This window comes from Lathyrus oleraceus, chromosome 1 (genome assembly GCF_024323335.1).
Source record: "Lathyrus oleraceus cultivar Zhongwan6 chromosome 1, CAAS_Psat_ZW6_1.0, whole genome shotgun sequence".
Taxonomy (NCBI): Eukaryota; Viridiplantae; Streptophyta; class Magnoliopsida; order Fabales; family Fabaceae; genus Lathyrus; species Lathyrus oleraceus.
Window position 1 is genome coordinate 304,605,610 of NC_066579.1, and position 15,786 is coordinate 304,621,395.

Here is a 15,786-nt window from a genome sequence, read left to right on the forward strand (position 1 = left end):
GGTTGAGCATCATCTTGGTTGAAATGGTAAATCATCATCATCAGGGTCTTGTCATCACCAAGAGATTCAGTATGCTTGATCAGATTCCTTAGGATTAGGGTTTTGACCTCTGGTCAACCCTAATCATCTGCATTGGGCCAATCAGGGCTTAGCAAGAAGATGGGGTTTTCAATGGATATGGGGATCATTTTATGGTTGTATTGAGCTTATGGAAGCTAGGGTTTCATGTTTGAGCCATTTCATCAGGAGTTTGAGGCTCAACTTGATCAGTGCATAGCCAAATTCATCTATCAGTCAACAAAAGTCAATTGTGGTCAACTGTGCCTGAAATGATGGATTTGGAGGTGGGAGAGGATTAGAGACACTTCATTCATGTCCATACAAGTCTCATTTGACATTTCAAAGATCAAGATTGAAGAATTTGAGGTCAGATGAAAAGTTTCCAAAAGTAGCAGGTGACCTGTAATTTCAAGCTGCCCAAAATGGAAAGTTCTTCTCCTCAAAAGTACTTCATCATACAAGCTTCAAATGGAATTTTGTCCAACATGAAAGTTGAGGATCTTGTTCTCACCTTTCCAAAAAGTCCAAGAACACTCATTTCCCATGTGCGGTTGGCAAGTTATGATCAAATCATTTTCCAAAAAAAGTTGAAATTCAAAGTGCCATAACTTTTGAATGGAAAGGCTAAATTGGGTGATTCTTTTTTGAGCAAGTCACATTTGACATGTACTTTCATGATGCATCATTACATTTCATCAAAACTCAACACATCAAAATGACATTTTTCAAGTGGACTAATTTGTATTTTGGTGGGAAAAAATGTGTTTTTGAGAAATACATGGCATTTGCACTCCAAACCAATTCCAACACATTCTAAATGACAAATATGACTTGTTTGCATGGCATTTGCACTGTTACATTGGCTGCATTTTGAAAAGGTCATTTTTGCCAATTACATGAAAATTGTGCATAAAACTTCATTTCACTAATTCACATCATTTTGCCTAATCTTGATTAGCATTTGGATTAGCACATGGTATAAAGTCTCTAATCATAACAGAAACTCCTAATCACAATTCACAATCTCAGATCTAACAGAAAATCACCAAAATTCTCTCAATTTTCTTCAAACTTTTTCACACTTTTTTTCACCATTTTCATTGAATTTCTTCATTCTCTTTGCTGGTTCTGGTGTGATCTACCTTCTGCAGGTACTTGAGAAGAACTGTTGAGCAAGATCTTGGCAAAAGCATTGAGAAATCGCAGCTGTCATCATCAAGTTCATCCATGGCAGTTTGAGGATTCTTGAATCTGGAGCACAATTGAGCTACAAGACCTACTCCAATCACCTTCCTAAGCTTCAACCTGCATCTGTTTCACACTTTGGCACCTTGATATTCACCAAATCGAGCAGCTGCACATTCATAAGGCTGGATTTCAACTTTCACCATTGCTGGAATTGTGATATGGTTATTGTAGATCGTAGATTGTATAGCATGCTGCAACTTGTAGAATTGATTTTCATTAAGAATTGAGTGAGAAATCTGGAATTTAAGATTTGATGTCAAAGTTTCTTTTGATCGATTTGTTCAGCATATTAGGAATTAGGTTAAATCATGTGGATATTGTGGTTGTACTTGTTTAGACGAGTTCATTGATGTATGATTTGTCCATTTTCATGATGATTTGTTCTTGATGATTTCTGGTGATGAACTTGGATGAACGCGCTCAAGAACACGTCCAGAACGTGTTTTAATCCATTTCGCCTGGCCTGAGTTTTGAATTGTTGTTTCCCGCGGGTTCCAGCCAATCACGCGCCGCCATTCACTTAAGTGAAACACAGCGTTTCACTTAAGCGATTGCGTATTTACAAAATTGCCATTTCAGCATTTAAATTCATTTCATTTCTTTTTCTTTTCAAATTTTTACCTCATTTATATCATCAATCTTTAAAAATCCATAACTCCTTCAATTTTGATCCAAATTTGATGCAATTTTTTATGCCATTCTCCTTGTGATGTTTACTTCTTTTTGGTTATTTTTAATCATGTTGTGCACGTGTGGAAAAATTAAATGCCTAGGGTTTGTTTGAATGTGTCTTTTGTGCACCATGCTCACTCTTTCATTCATAAAATGATGAGACTTCATTAGAAAATTTTGAAACTTTGTAAGCATGTTCTAGACATCTTAAGGAGCATTTTGATATGTGGTTTGTAATTTTTGAGTTCCTTGATTGAGAGTTATGACATGATCTTTGAAGGTGTTACATTTTGTGCCATGCCATGCTTTGTGCAACTTCTTGATTTTATTTTCCATGCTTGTAGACCTTTAATTGAGCTGAATTTTTGCATGATTGATCATATGAATGTTGAGAATGTTTGTGAGTTTTTCTGGATTTATTGAGTTCATTTTCAATTTGTTTGATAATTTCTCCCCTGTTTGACCAATTGGTGGGTTGTTGTGAGACATGTTTCTATTTGATTTGTGAAATTCTGGTTATTAATTGGATGGATGTGAAATTTGGCATGTGTATTGTAGACATCTTGAAGTGCATTTTGGATTTGGTCTCATTCATTTATCATGTTTTATTTCTGTTTTATGATTGGTTGAAGTTGATGCTTGTTTTGATGCCATATATGAGCTTGCTTGAATTTGTGTTAACTTTTTGAATTTCATTGACCTACTTCCCTTAATCCAAATGAGCTGAAATTTGGTATGATTTACATGTTATGGATGCTATTTGATCATGAATTTTTTGAGGATTTATTGAAATGTTTTGGTATTGATTTGATTGTGATCATTCTGTTTGGTCCTTTGAGGTTCTAAATTGCATGTTTGATGCTTTTTCCTTCATGAAATGATAATGATGAATGATATGAATGTGGAACCACTTGGATTGGATTCTTAATTGTTTGATCTTGATTTTGGTTAAATTTCACTTGTTGTTTTGGATTTTTCACCTCCTTTTGACCCTAGGCTTGTCCTAGTGGTCTTGTTTCTCATGTTTGAGTATGCTTTTCAGGTTAAGAAGCAAATGCTTTAAGGAGATTAATGCAAGTTGATTGAGTTTGGTTGCTTGTTGTGAACTAACTTGTTGGTTTTTTAGGAGGCTTAGCTCACTTGCTTTGGACGTGTGCTTTGCACATGTGATTGATTGTGTTGTCTGTTGGCTCTTATGCTGTTTGTTTTGACTTTGTGGTTGGTATACTGATTATATTTGATTGATTTCAGGTACATTAGTTGCTAACAGTTCTTTTTGAACTTGCATTGGCTATTGCTTGGTTGCTTAACCAATAGAGGTAGAATTCTCTAACTCCATGTAGTCTGGAAGACCTGGCCTGTTACTTGGCCAGGCAACTGTCTGAAGTCCTCCTTAAGAGGCGATGTTTGTGCTTGTTTATTTTTGTCCCCAAGCAGGGAAAGTCCTTTGAATAAGGCAATTGGCAGAACCCAAGGGATGTGCAATCCATCCCCTGCTATTCTTGTTGAGTCGTCCCTCTGCTCACACCACCGTGTTGATGCATTGGGACATTAACCCAAGATCCTTGTATAGTTGTACAGTTGAGTCAGAGTCATGAGTGTAGAAGGGTTCCCACTTTCTGAACCCACACTCCTTTGTCTGAAGCTCTCCCTGGCCAGGGATAAGAGCTGTGAAGTCTCATCTTCACTCACCTTTCATCTGCTTCACCCTAACTCTCAATGTTAGGGTTAAGAGCAAACACTACCCCTATACAGTTGGCTTGCTTGCGCAGCCTAACCCTTGTTTGAGCCCACTTTGCCTGGATATAGTGTGTGCTAATTGTGAATGTTTGCTTTGTTTTGATTGAGCATGTGTGTTTTGCTTTGCCTGTTTAGGATTAGCTTGCAGCCTGTGCAAGTTAGCTAGAAACCTTGACTTAGGGATGATTTGCATGATAACATCTAGGCTCGAGTTAGTCTCCCTAGTTGTGTCTCCCTCTGTTATCTGGTTAAGCTAGTCTTTCTCCCCTGTTCAGGGGAACTACGTTGCCCTGATCCTCATACCAGATGAGGTACGTAGGCAGGAGGTCTTTCGAGATCTCTCCGGGCACCCTTTTCTTTTTTTGAGTGTGTTGTGCTTGACAGCTATCAGGCTCGAGTTCCCGACTCCCTGTTAGTCTGTGTGTCACCCTTTTTTCTTTTTGCGTGTGTTTGCTTGACAGTTGCTAGGCTCGAGTTCCCGACTCCTTAGTAACTTGTTGCTTGTTTGTTGCTCGTTTGTTCTTGTTGTGTGCTTGGAGTCCGGTATAAGTCCATCAAGTGGCATCTGGTTTCCAGTGTGGGTCTGTTTGGTTCGGAAGCTGATGTAAGTCCAGCGATTGGCATTCGGGTTCCATGTTTGCCTGCTTGTGTGTTTGTGTTGTTTGGCGTGCGTGAGCCAAACTACGGCAGCTCTGATTCTCGTTCCAAACGAGATACGTAGGCATAGGATGCGATATCCTAGCGAGCCCTCTTTCCCCTTCTCCCACCTGTGTTGTTTTCAGTGTGTGTGTGTGATGTTTGTTTTAGCAAACTTTTCTTTCTTTTAGAGTGTGGATCCCGTCGAGTACGACGGACGTGAGGGGTGCTAATACCTTCCCCTTGCGTAACCGACTTCCGATCCCTTTCTCTTTGGTCGCGAGACCATGCTTTTCCCAGGTTTACTCTGAGCATTTCCTTTCCCTCTTTGGGATAAATAACGCACGGTGGCGGCTCTGTGTTGTTTTTGTTTCGGCCCGCCGGTTGTTTTTCGCGGATGCGACACTTATGTCAGGCCTTTGAGGCAGTTCAGATCAAGGACGCAGCTCCGGTGGAAGAAGTTAAAGCGGGTGCCTCTATCTCATCCTTCAAGCAGGCACAGGCCTTGGTTGATTCAGGTGTTGCTCCCGGTTGGGGACGTCTGTTGGTGTTACCAATGAAAGAAGACAAGTTCGGGATTGGGTATCAGCCAGCTCTGACTTCTACAACGCCAACAGTTCAGACTCGTCAGGGGCCGATTACTTTCTCCATTGCTGGCATCATTTAGTATGGCCAGGTCTCTGCGGTCAACGATGAAGATGGGGATAGTGATTATGACATCGATAACTGGTTGCGTCCGAGGATCCCGGGTGAAGTTCTCCGCAACTGGTCTTCTGAAGAGATTATCCAAGTCACTCTTCTTGAAGAGTAATTTTCTTTATTTATTCATGCATATCCAATTCTTACGTTCCGCCCAGGGCTAAATGACTCATTGTAGGGCTCATCTATGCGAATACCTGCATTTTTTATCATCAATAAATGACGTCTTTTTGCATTCAAATATTTCGTTCACTGTTTTTTTCCATTTTTGCAGTTTTCAAAAATCAAAAAATATTTGGCAATGTTTTGTTTAGTTTTCATTTTTTCACACTCATAAGCACATACCATCACTCATGCAGATGCACATCACCGGATCCTATTGATAACGATTCTGCTATGGCTCGCTTCGACTTTGAAAATCCGATCTTTCAAGATGAAGAAGAGGGTGATGAAGACTGTGAACTCCCTGAAGAACTTACCAGGTTATTAAAACAGGAGGAAATGGTCATTCAACCGCATCAAGAGTCCGTTGAAGTGATTAATCTCGGCACCGAGGACGCCAAAAGAGAAATCAAGATAGGGGTTGCTTCGGAAGATAATGTGAAGAATGGGCTGATTGAATTGCTGCAAGAGTCTGTTGACATCTTCGCTTGGTCTTATCACGACATGCCAGGGCTTGACACAAATATCGTGGTACACCTTTTGCCTCTCAAAGAGGATTGTCCTCCGGTCAAGCAGAAGCTCAGAAGAACAAGACTAGAGATGGCCGTCAAGATAAAGGAAGAAGTGCAAAAACAGTTGGATACAGGGTTTCTAGCAGTCACAAATTATCCGCCATGGGTTGCAAATATCGTTCCAGTACCTAAGAAGGATGGAAAGGTATGGATGTGTGTTGACTACCGGGACCTGAACAGAGCTAGTCCTAAAGATGATTTCCCATTACCTCACATCGACGTTTTGGTGGATAACACATCTCAGTTCTCGGTATTCTCCTTCATGGATGGCTTTTCTGGATATAACCAAATTAAGATGGCGCCAGAAGACATGGAGAAGACAACTTTCATAACCCCATGGGGCACCTTCTGCTACAAGGTGATGCCGTTTGGTCTGAAAAATGCCGAAGCAACATATCAACGAGCGATGGTGACTCTGTTCCATGATATGATTCATCATGAAATCGAGGTTTATGTTGATGATATGATTGCCAAATCTCAGACAGAAGAAGAACATTTGGTGAATTTGCAGAAACTGTTTGAGCGTTTGAGGAAATTCAAGCTAAGGCTTAATCCGAACAAGTGTACTTTCGGGGTGAGATCTGGAAAACTGCTGGGTTTTATTGTTAGTGAAAAAGGGATTGAGGTGGATCCGGCCAAAGTGAAAGCGATACAGGAAATGCCTGAGCCAAGAATAGAGAAACAAGTTCGTGGTTTCTTAGGGAGGTTGAACTACATTGCAAGGTTCATCTCTCACCTAACAGCCACGTGTGAGCCAATATTCAAGTTGTTGAGGAAAGATCAGGCTATCAGGTGGAATAAAGATTGTCAAAAGGCTTTCGAGAAAATAAAAGAGTATTTGCAGAATCCTCCTATCCTTGTGCCTCCGGTCCCAGGGAGACCGCTGATTATGTATTTGACAATACTAGACAATTCCATGGGTTGTGTTCTCGGTCAACACGACGAGACAGGTAGGAAAGAGCATGCCATCTACTACCTGAGTAAGAAATTCACAGATTGCGAGTCGAGATACTCAATGCTTGAAAAGACATGTTGTGCACTTGCATGGGCTGCTAAGCGATTGAGACAATACATGTTGACTCACACAACCTTACTGATCTCCAAGATGGATCCAGTCAAGTATATATTTGAGAAGCCAGCTCTCACCGGAAGGGTTGCTCACTGGCAAATAGTACTGACAGAGTACGACATCCAGTATACATCCCAGAAAGCCATCAAGGGGAGTATTTTGTCAGACTATCTTGCTCAACAGCCGGTTGAAGATTACGAGTCGATGAAGTTTGATTTTCCAGATGAAGACATCATGTTCCTCAAGATGAAAGACTGCGAAGAGCCAGTTGTTGAGGAGGGACCTGATCCAGACAAAAAGTGGACTTTGTTGTTTGATGGGGCTGTCAATGCCAGAGGAAGTGGAATTGGTGTTGCCATTACTACTCCGAAAGGAGCCCACATGCCTTTCACCGCTCGTCTGACTTTTGAGTGCACCAATAATGAAGCTGAGTATGAAGCCTGTATCTTGGGTATTGAGCAAGCCATCGATTTGAGAATCAAGACTCCGGATATCTTCGGAGATTCAGCTCTGGTGATCAATCAAGTGAATGGTGATTGGAACACTCTCCAACCTAATCTGGTCCCTTACAGAGATTACACGAGAAGACTGTTGACTTTCTTCACAACAGTAAAGTTGTATCATATACCTCGTGATGAGAACCAGATGGCAGATGCTCTTGCTACTTTATCCTCCATGATCAGCATGATTCGGTGGAACCACGCTCCCAGGATCGATGTGATGCGCCTCGGCAGGGCCACGTATGTGTTTGCTGCTGAACTGGTAGTTGACGACAAGCCCTGGTATCACGACATCAAGCGTTTTCTGAAGAATCAAGAGTACCCTGCAGGGGCATCCAACAATGATAGAAAGACTTTGAGAAGATTGGCAGGCAGTTTCTTCTTGAACAAAGACGATGTGTTGTATAAGAGGAACTTCGACATGGTTCTGCTTAGATGCGTGGATAGACACGAAGCAGACGTGTTAATGCAGGAAGTTCATGAAGGCTCCTTCGATACTCATGCCGGAGGACATGCAATGGCTAAGAAATTGTTGAGAGCGGGATATTACTGGATGACTATGGAATATGATTGTTTCAAATATGCTCGGAAGTGTCATAAATGCCATATTTATGCTGATAAGGTACATGTGTCGCCAAATCCTTTGAATGTGATGTCTTCGTCGTGGCCGTTTGCCATGTGGGGCATTGATATGATTGGAAAGATTGAGCCGACCGCCTCCAATGGGCATCGCTTCATCCTTGTTGCCATCGAATACTTCACCAAGTGGGTCGAAGCAGCATCATTCGCGAATGTCACCAGACATGTGGTTGCCCGATTCATTAAGAAAGAAATCATTTGTCGTTATGGAATTCCTGAAAGGATCATTACTGATAATGGTTCTAATATCAACAACAAAATGATGAAGGAGTTGTGCCAAAACTTCAACATTCAGCATCACAATTCTTCCCCTTACCGCCCTAAGATGAACGGCGTTGTTGAGGTGGCAAATAAGAACATAAAGAAGATTGTGCAGAAGATGGTCGTTACGTACAAAGATTGGCATGAGATGCTACCATTCTCCTTGCATGGGTACCGTACTTCAGTACGTACATCGACCGGGGAAACCCCTTACTCCCTTGTGTATGGTATGGAAGCAGTCCTACTTGTTGAAGTGGAGATTCCTTCTCTAAGAGTCCTGTTGGATGTCAAGTTAGACGAAGCTGAATGGATTCTGACAAGGTTCAATGAGTTGAGTCTTATCGAAGAGAAGCGAATGGCAGCCATTTGTCATGGTCAGTTGTATTAGAGTCGGATGAAGAGAGCCTTTGATCAGAAAGTGCGTCCTCGATGTTTCCAAGTCGGAGATTTAGTGTTGAAAAGGATCCTTCCTCCTCAGACAGATCACAGGGGCAAGTGGACTCCTAACTATGATGGACCGTATATTGTCACCAAGGTTTTTGATGGTGGGGCCTTAATGCTTGCAACGATGGATGGTGAAAACTTCACTTCCCCTGTGAACTCAGACGCAGTTAAAAAATACTTCGCATAAAATAGACCCGCTGGACAGTAAAAAGAATAGTCCAGGCAAAAAATGGGCATCCCGACGAACCAAGAAAATGAAAAGGTTCGGGAAAAAATTAGGGATTAAAAATGAAAAGATTGTCCACCCGGTAAGTTGAAAACCTGAAAAGGCAACTTAGGCAAAAATGGGTATCCCGGTGGATTGAAAACCCGAAAAGGGCGATCCAGGCAGAAGTTAGGGATTAAACGAATGACTGTGTTCTGAGTAGTTCTGAATCTCATCCCGTGTCAATGACTGGAAACTTTTGAAGGATAGGAAACAGTCCAATCACTCTTTTCAGAAAGCTGATCATCTGGAGGATCTTGAAGACGAGCAAGTCATAGCAGAATTGGAACCCAATAGAAATCCATTTCACATTGCCATTAGATTAATTTCTGTTTTTATCTTTTGTGCGATTACCTCTTTCCAGGGATTGCTTCCTGATGTAAATGCCTATTCAGAGGCCATTCAATCAATAAAATCATGTTATTCAGTATATCTCTGTTTTCATTTTCATTTTACTGTTTTGTTTGCAAAAATGACGTCCGAATTTTTGATAAACATTGCATTATGAAACATAAGAGCTTTACAGGTACATGCTTAATAAACATTTAAAATTGTTGTAAATGTTAAGTGCTTTAGATCGTCTATTCAGAACAGGTACCCTCGGGGAATTTCCTTAAGGTTCCCAGCCGATGATCGCGAATGTTTTCCCCCAACAGTCGAAGTTGGTATCTTATCCCTGCAGAGTTGATCAGAGCATTGGATTCTTCGATCCCCAGCAGGCTTTCACTGTTGTACCTCCCCCAAGCGGTTGTTTCAGAATATACACTCCCCAGTAGAGTTGACAGTGCCAGACTATATATCCCCAGCGGAGTTGACAGTGCCAGACTATATCTTCCTAGCAGAAGCGGCTGCTCCTCAGGGTTCGATGCCAGATCGATGATCTCGACGCCAGATCCATGGTCTCTTTCCTTGAAGCAGAATCTCGGTACCGTATCGGTGTTTGCCTCCCCTGCTAAGTCGTCTCTCTCGCAGGTTATGGTTTCCAGAACCACTATCGCTTTCCCCAACAGTAGGTTTTCAGTGTCGTTCTCTCCCCAGTCAGAGTCTCGGTATTTCGTCATTGCTAGAACACCGTGTGGCGGGTCATTTCCCCATAGAGTTCTTTGCGCTGTGCATCTCCAACAGCCTTGCCAGGGTCCAGAAGATGGTGATCATTTCCCCAGTAGATTCCCTTGCCTCGGCTTGGCATTCTACCCAGCATTTCGCATCCCTGCATGTAGAATCATATTGCATTGCATCCTCCCAAATCGCGTAGCATTTCCATTTTCATTGAGCATTACGCCATTGAAAAATTCAAACATACGCATGTAAGCATAAAACATTCTCGGTATCCCAAGTGATAAGTCAGAAGTTGTTTCCACTACTCAGACTGAAGGTTGTTCATGACTTGCCTTTATTATCCCCAGCAAGTGTCATTGGCCCATGCGCCGCCTCTATTATCTTTCCCTATTTCTACCGATGCTGACAGGCATGAAGTTTTTCCGGTATTCAGACCGAAGTGGCATTCAGGCCAATTTTCCGATGTTCAAATCGAAAAAGTTCCCGACATTCAGGTCGATGCAACTTGTGGCATTCAGGCCAGTTTCCGATATTCAGACCGAAGTGGCGTTCAGGCCAGTTTTCCGATGTTCAAATCGAAGAAGTTTCCGACATTCAGGTCGATGCAACTTGTGGCATTCAGGCCAGTTTCCGGTATTCAGACCGAAGTGGCATTCAGACTAGTTTCCGGTTCTCAGACCGAAGTGGCGTTCAGGCCAATTTTCCGATGTTCTGATCGAAGAAGTTTCCGACGTTCAGGTCGATCCAACTTATGGCATTCAGGCCAATTTTCCGATATTCAGATCGAAGTGGCATTCAGACCAATTTTCCGATATTCAGATCGAAGTGGCATTCATGCCAGTTTTCTGATGTTCTGATCGAAGAAGTTCCCGACATTCAGGTCGACGCAACTTGTGGCATTCAGGCCAGCCTCTCGGTGTTCAGACCGATATTAATAATCTCATATCTTCTGATGTTCAGATCGAAGTCAATTCTAGTATTCAGACTGATGAGCGGCATTCGGGCCATGGTTATTTCTGTATTACCATTTATTTTGGTATCCAGGTTAACATTCTTTTTCGGTATTCAGACTGACTCTCACCGTACTAGACGGATTCTTCTTTCAAGACCACCTCTTTGCCGATTCTGACAGGCATTGTTACTTCACTTCACTTCAGTGCAAATTTTCGGGCTTTTATTGTATTCAATCCCTTGATACCTCGAAAGTGCGAAAGTCACTGCTATCTTCTTTTCGGGTCTCCAGTTGATTGAATAGGGGCAGCTGTAGTACCCCAAAATTTGCCCCCCTCATACATGCATTCATTTTTAGGTCATTTAACATTTCATATTGCATTTCATCATGTCAATCAGAATTAGATCCAAGAAGCTTGAATATCATCCAAGACACTTTGTGGGTCCTATCTGGGTGATCAGTCAACACAAGGGAATGGCTTGAGATACTTCCAACATGTTCAAACGGGGTCTATTCATCAGTCAAAACGTTAATCTTGAAGGAGAAAAAGTTTGTTCATGAGCTATCATGCTCGCTAGGCGAGCAGAATGGGTCGCCTAGCGAGTCCCAAAGAAAGCCACCAGAATCACCTACGCTCAGAGGAATTTCTTGAACTGTCATGCTCGCTAGGCGAAGCCCACGCGTTTTGAAAAAAAAAGAAAAAAGAAAACGAAAAAAAATAAATAATAAAATAATAAATAAATAAATAAATAAATAAAATATAACAGAAAAATCTTGGACTTGGACCTCGCTTTATTGAGCCCACAAAGTCACAAAAATGAGGTTATAAATTCTAGACTTCCATCTCCCAAAAAACCCTGGGGAAAAAAATAGTGAGAGAAGAGCTAACAGAGTTCAGAGCAACCTCCAGAGACTGAAGGGAACTCATCTGCAAAGAACCAATTCCCTCTCATATAAACCCTAAGATTGTTCTGCAAAGCCAACGGTGCAATTCAATTTCAATCGATCCTCCCCAATCAGGTATGCCCTATTTCCACTACTTTATACTTTGAATTTTGATACCCTTTTGATGCATGTGTTTAACAAGAGGTTTAGGCCTCCTACACTTAGTTGCTTTTTGTGAGCTCTTTTTGTGAATTTTAATGGCATGATTCATGTGGTTACATTTTGATTTGGGGCAACTCTTGATTGCGCCCCATCTTGTCACTCTAACCTGTTTGTTGAGTTTTTTGTGAGCGCTCACATGACTCCTGAAAGGATAGCTTGCTTGGCATTCCACTTTATTTGTGGGATACCATTTGGAGATTTATTCCGATTACCTGTATTGACTTGCTTTCTTTGATGGTGCCAGCTCGAGAGATCTCTGGGTTTCTTATTTCTTTAGTTGTTGTTACTTCGGATCTTTATCCGTGTGGTAGATCTCTTGATCCTTTATCTTTCCCGCATTTTACCGCTTTCTTAGCTGGAAGACCTCAATAGGAGGCAATGTTTTCTTTTGTTTGTTTACTTTTGTGCCCAAAGACCTCCAAGAAGAGGCATCAGTGCTAAAGACCTACCTCCCTGAAGAGGCAATTGACGGATAAAAGGGATTAGTAATCAATCCCCCATTATTCAGTGTGTCGTTCTTTATGCTCGCACTACGTGTCGATGCTTCAGAACAAAAGCCCAAGGTCTTTTGTCTGGTCAGTCAGTGGAGAGGGTTCCACCTTTCTGAATCCCCACTTTTTGTCATAAGCTCACCCTGGCCAGGGTTAAGAGCTATGAGGTCTTATCCTCATTACCCTTTTGATCTGCTCACCCTGACGTTCAATGTCAGTGGTTAAGAGCCCGTTTGATTACCCTTCCATGGCTTGTTTGTCGAGGTTGATATGACCCCTCTTGACTAAAGCTCTACCCATGTATGTTTGAGCCCCCTTGTTGGCGTGTTTACTTTAAGATACATGTTTTCTGTGGTGTGATCGTCTCCCCATAGGGTTGCTAAGCTTCGTATAGTCTCACGTTTGCATGGCAATTAAGGTAGCGCGGTTCCTTCGTCTAGGACTGCCTTTTTGCATGAGCATCCCTAAAACACCCCAACTCATTGATTTTTCTTCTCCTAAGAACACGTTTACTCCTTCTACTACAGACGAGTAAGTCTCCAAAGGTCGAGCATCCGGTAGATTGCGTAGTAACGTCGTTCACCCCAAAACACAACCCTTACCCCCCGTAGTTAGCCGAACTACGACTTGCTCTGATTCTCATTCCAAATGAGATACGTAGGCATAAGACGCGATGTCTTAGCGAGCACACTCCTCTTTAACCCCTAGGTAGCCGAGCTACGAAGACTCTGATTCTCATATTCAGATGAGATACGTATGCAGTGGATGCGACATCCGTGCGAGTCATTTTCTTTTGACCCCCCTTTTAGTAAATAGTACATTAGATAAACCTACTCCCTTTAGACAAGAACAACAAAAGTGGATCCCGTAGAGTACTACGGATGCGTAGGGGTGCTAATACCTTCCCTTCGCATAATCGGCTCCCGAACCCAAGATTTGGTTGCGAGACCTTGTCTTTTCCTTTCCTTTCTCCTAGGTTTACTTTGAGCGTTTCCTTTCCCTCCTTTGGGATAAATAACGCATGGTGGCGACTCTTCTGTCATTTCTTTTTTTTGCCGGTTGTTTTTTTTCGCATCTCCCTTTTCAGGTTGCGACACGGCTTAAGCATGCTCTACGTAGGGGGCCGATGAAAATAAGTGAATGATCACAAAAAAATCCCTGCTTTGTTCTCAAGTCATACGAAAATCTGGGCTAGGTGACTCTCACACGGTCATTTAACCCAGCAAAATAAAGACATATGTGAAACATGCAGAAGAAAAATAAAAATTATATACAAATAAACCTATTTGTTTGTTGGTTCAGAGGTATCTGGTGCTGAACTCGGTAGGGTGGATTACGATCAAATCCCCCACAATTGCAAATTGGGTTAAATAAAGGGGTTACACCAACTTATGTACCAGAGCCCCATGCTTAGAAAAATAAAATAATAAGCCTATTTGTTTGTTGGTTCAGAGGTATCTGGTGCTAAACTTGGTAGGGTGGATTACGATCCAATCCCCCACGACTGCAAATTGGGTTGAATAAAAGGGTTATACCAACTTATGTACCAGAGCCCCATGCTTAAGATCATAATCATTAACCGGTCACTTTACTATGAGTATGTACGGATAACGCGCTTAATGTGATTGCACGTGAATGAAAAGGACTTTAAGAAAACGAAAAGAAGGCTTAGGTATGGTGGGGTAATGTGGATTGATTTGTATAGGAACGAAGCCTACGACCGCAATTGCGGGAAATGTCACTACAATACCCTTGGTTCGATTTGTTAGTACCTACCGATACATTCCTTGAATGAACTCATAAGTCTTTTTGCCTTGAATTAACTCAAGTTGATACCGATTTTTCTTGCATAAACTATAAAGAGTTTTGCTTGAGGACAATCAAAGGTTTAAGTGTGGGAGAATTTGATCACACTGAATTACACCGTGTTTTTGACTCGGATTTCACATGTTTATTAGGACTTTATTATTATTTTGTTTGTATTATGCTCTCTTTTCTCTTGTTTTCAGATATTTAGCACTTTTGGACTCTTTTGAAAGAAACGAAGCAAAAAGACCTAAAATTAGGGTTTTTCAGGGAAATTACACACATGGCGTTGCACATGGCGGCCGCTATAGGAGAAGCCATGAATCATCAGCCCTCAACTAGGAGGTAACCGCCACGTTCCCATGATCCACCCCATTTACACACATGGCGGGCGCCATGAAGCCATGGTGGGCGCCACCTTTGGAAATCACGTCCCCACTAAGGAGAAGTTTGAGGGCATCATGGTCTTTACTAGCTGCTGAAATCCTCTATAAGTAGTTCGTTCCATTTCATTTTCTAATCATCCAACTTAGTTTTACAACACTAAGCATATATTTATCATTTGTAATAGCGGCAATCCATCACATCGAGGGGTTATCGCACCTTAATGAGATTGAGTTGGGTCACTTCGAGTTGTTGTCGTCTTTAGCTTCGGAAGTTGGAGGTTTACTTTTGTACCAGATTTAAAGCCCTCCATTTGGAGCAGGTTCTTATTTATCGCTTTTATTTTATTTATTTCCCGCGTCGCTTTTATTTTATTTATTTCCCGCATCGCTTTTATTTTATTTATTTCCCACATCGCTTTTATTTTATTTATTACCCGCACTCGCTTTACTTAATTTATTTTCCGCACTCGCTTTACTTTATTTATTTTCCGCACTCGCTTTACTTTATTTATTTTACGCACTTTACTCGCTCTCTATGCCTCACATTCTAAAACAAACTTTTCATCATGATTAATACTGTTGCGTTTGTTTGTGTTACCATGTATGGCTAAATCTTTTAAAGGTTAGAATTTAAGGATCACGGTTAAAGTAATGTTTCACATATTGAATCTGTAGAAATACTTTAAAGGCTGTTTTGGTTTTTATCTTGAGTTTTCTAAAACAAACTTGGTTAGTTTTAATTATTCGAGGAGTGCGAAAGCACCCTGGCTTAGTAACTAGGAATTTTTACCACTTTAGGGAAAAACTATTTTTGAAACTGTTTTCGGACGCGTTGATAGATTTAAAATCAGGAAACTCCTTGGGTAAACTTTCCAAATCAAAATCACTTTTCAACTAAGTTTATGAGTCTCATTTCTTAAAAATAGGTTTACTACTTTAGCTTTCTACGCACCTTTTATAAGTGACAATAAAAGGCCTTAATTTAAGGGTAAACTCGGTTCTGAATACACGAAAGCGA